Genomic DNA, 3,286 nt, shown 5'->3' with positions numbered 1-3,286 from the left:
TTAGGTTACATTCTGTAGCTTGTCTCCTTGAGCAGGTAGCATATTCTGTTTCTAGGGGCCTGAATGTTCTCCTGTGAAAAGACAGAAATTGCCAAATCTAACTCTGTTCCCCAGATTCTACATACTCCGTTGAGTAGCAGGATTTCAAATCTTTCAGTAAATGGTTTCAGTAACTATCTTTTTGTTTCGCAATGACCCACTGCAATCTCAGTGCTCTACTTTCTAGAAGTACCTTTAGATCCAAATCCTCACTTTTTAAAGTGTTTCTAAAAGTGGCTTTTGGGGCAAGCTATAACCTGATGGCTGGGCCAACTTCTCCTGTGGCTCCTGGACTCCTCGTTCTGACACCTGGCTTCTTTTTCTGTCCTCTTTCCAATCTCAGCTGCAGCAATGAATCCCTTTCTTCCATCCTTAGCTGATGGGGATTTTAGAAATGAGGAGCTGCTTGGCTTCTTCAGTGTGCATCAACCCAGTTTCTCATTGGCATCTGGAATTCTTGAGTCAGGGCACTCAACTGACAGGCCAGGCCTTGGTTGGTTACCCACAGAGTAAGATGAGTAACACTTTGCGGGTTTTTGAGTCAATTTAGAATCAGAACCGAGCTTAATCTCTAACTTATTTCATTTTGATTTTGACAATTTAGTGTCACTCTTTGGATTCAGCCAGTCATTCTATAAGTGAAGTATTTCTCTGCCTTCTACTTAGATAGTGGTATCCCTGGGGTTTTAGTCAACACCTAGTTATTGAGTGCTCACGTGGGCTTGTCATTCAGAACAAAGAGGTGGATAAATCATAGTTCATGTCATCGAAAGTGTTTACAATGGAGTTGAGAGACAAAATAACAGTTAATGTGGCAGCAATGGCTCTCAAAATGTAGTGTACTGAAGAATCATCTGGATGACTGGTAACAAATTCAGATTCTTCAGCTCGTAATCAGAGATGTATTCTTTGGATTTGCTGAAGGATCTGCATGTTAAATAAGGGTGTATGTGAAAAAATTAGAGGTGCTGGGGAATGTAAAGATGAGTCTAATGTAGAAAGTGTGAGAACTAAACTTTGAAAAATCATTGAAAGATAATATATAATGGTTCAATTAAAGATACCCACCCCAAGTACCCTGAGAGCCATAGAAGTATGTCCTGATTGACCCATCCAAGAGAGGTACTTACAATCTCGGAGAGAAGGAATTTGGATAACTTCACCTCTAAATAATCTTCTAACGTATTTTCTCCATGATGTATAGTATACACCCTTCTCTCTTATGTGTGTTTGTTTTTCTTTTTACTAAGCAAGTATACTGTCAGTAACTTCTTGGGGTTTGTTTGTCTCTTATCACTTCGCAACATGGTATACTTTGGTGCAATTTCCTGTAAAACTGAGTTTCCCATCCTTAGTTCCTCACTTTTAAATTCTGGCAAATCCATGAGTGTTTCATCTTTAGGGCACCAGCTCTTTTACATAACCCTGAAGTGAAAATACAGCCCCTGCATCAGGCAGGCTAGAATGCATTGCTTGTGTCTGTCAGTTTGAGAGGAAGGCTTTGGATACTGTTTTGTGAGGCTGGACTATAAAGGAAGTGTTTAACTAAGAGACATTTCCTTTGTAGAAATCTATCAGCTTTAATCGGTGTTTAGCTGTAGTTTTTTACTCCAGGGTATTTTGCTGAAAGAGCTCTCTGGAAGTGGATTTGCTAGAGCAACTGGTAAGCGAGCTTGGAAAGTCACCACAGGATAACTCATCATGGTTACGTTTGTTGTCTGATGCAGAGGAAGTGTGAAATGTATCACATGCAAACATTTACGCAGTTAGTATCTTAAGTCCACTATGAGAAATGAGAAGCAATATAAAGCTGTGAAATATTTTCATCTGCTTTATCCGAAGTATTATTTCCTTCAAAAAGGAATATTGGAATAAAGGGACAAGAGTTGTATCAAATTGGCAGGGATGAGAGATATGTAGTTGCCATCTATTTTTCAAAAGAAGAGGCGATGTGCTGGACATTGTCCCTCTCAAATTCATATTGAATCCTAATCCCCAAAGTAACTATATTTGGAGAGTCATTTTTTAGGAAGTAATTAGGGTTAAGTAAGGTCATTTGAGTTGAGACCTATTTTGAAAGGACAGGTGGCCTTATAGGAAGAGGAAGACATCCCCCATCTCCTCTGTACACACACACTCACGCACACGCACATGCACACACACACTCACATACACCGAGGACAAAGTGAGCATCCAGCAAAGGGGCTCCTGACTAGCTAGAAAAGAGCAGTGCTGACACCCTGCCCTTGGGACTCTGGTACACTTGTGTTGCCTAAGCCTCTGGTCCACGGTGTTTTGTTTTGCTGTAGAAACTCAAGTTGACTAAGGCGGAAGACATACATGACTGACAGTGTGGATGCTTGTAGATCCAGGCTCTGGCTTTGCTCCCACCACCCTTCTATCCTAGGTTCTGACAGTTTCATGAGAACCCAATTTTGGCTCTGAAGAATGAAAGACCAGATTAGCTGACTTCCAGAAACTCTAACTTTTGAACTCTTTGATTATGATCATATCAAATAAAGTACTTTGTTGAAGATCATATAACATTGAGCCCGAAGCAAACTTCAAAGCCTCATTTCCCAACTCTCATTTAGCAGAGGAGGAAACCAAGACCTTTAGTAGATTAAATGATGAAACCTTCTCATTATCATGCATATATTTCTGGTAATGTCTGGAAGTATAGCCTTTGTTGTTTCTCTTTCTATTACACTGATGAATAGGGTGTTAGTTGTTAAATATGAATAATGTTTTCCCTCATGAGCCTATTTCACTGGGACTTATTTTGTGGCCCTATTTCACTGGTAAAATATTAGTGAGCAGGAAAATACTGAACTTTACAGAAAAGAGGCATTTTTATTCTTCTGGTGATTCATCAAGAGAGTGTTCTGCACATTTTTTTGAAGTTACCTATTATTACATTAATTTTTCTAAATAATTATGAATAAATAATAATATCAGTATGCACACATAGTAATACTGTTTTAATAAATTTCATATTTCAAAGTAACACCTACACACGGCAAATAATAAATAATACTTATGAGTTCATGATGAAAAGTAAGTTTTTCACCCATTCTTCACCATTTCCAGTTATCTTTCCCAAAGGCAACATCTTTTAATCTTTATTCTCTAAAATTTTGGAGACAACTTAGATAACTTTTAAAAAATATGCTTGTTCCTTTAGTCTGCTGTAATCAATAGATCATATCAGTAGGCTTCCAGCCAAGAAGAAAGGTTTATAACTCAC

The 3,286-nt window shown here is 38.5% G+C and overlaps 1 long non-coding RNA gene across 1 annotated transcript in view; it reads right to left on the bottom strand.

Moving 5' to 3' along the window:
* LOC134475307 (uncharacterized) overlaps positions 1 to 1,302 on the bottom strand; it is a 14,589-nt gene extending 13,287 nt beyond the window's left edge. Inside the window, exons 1-2 of the long non-coding RNA XR_010046455.1 lie at positions 1,170 to 1,302; positions 1 to 71 (exon numbers count right to left, since the gene is read on the bottom strand). The exon at positions 1 to 71 is cut by the window's left edge and continues 3 nt beyond it. This is a non-coding gene — a long non-coding RNA (uncharacterized LOC134475307). The remainder of the gene's footprint in view (positions 72 to 1,169) is intronic.
* Positions 1,303 to 3,286: the final 1,984 nt, after the last annotated feature.

This window comes from Cavia porcellus, unplaced genomic scaffold (assembly GCF_034190915.1).
Source record: "Cavia porcellus strain 051 isolate PalLab524CR breed Dunkin Hartley unplaced genomic scaffold, mCavPor4.1 scaffold_2, whole genome shotgun sequence".
Taxonomy (NCBI): domain Eukaryota; kingdom Metazoa; phylum Chordata; class Mammalia; order Rodentia; family Caviidae; genus Cavia; species Cavia porcellus.
The sequence above is the reverse complement of the archived record's forward strand: the minus strand, read 5'-3'. Positions and strand labels throughout refer to the sequence as shown.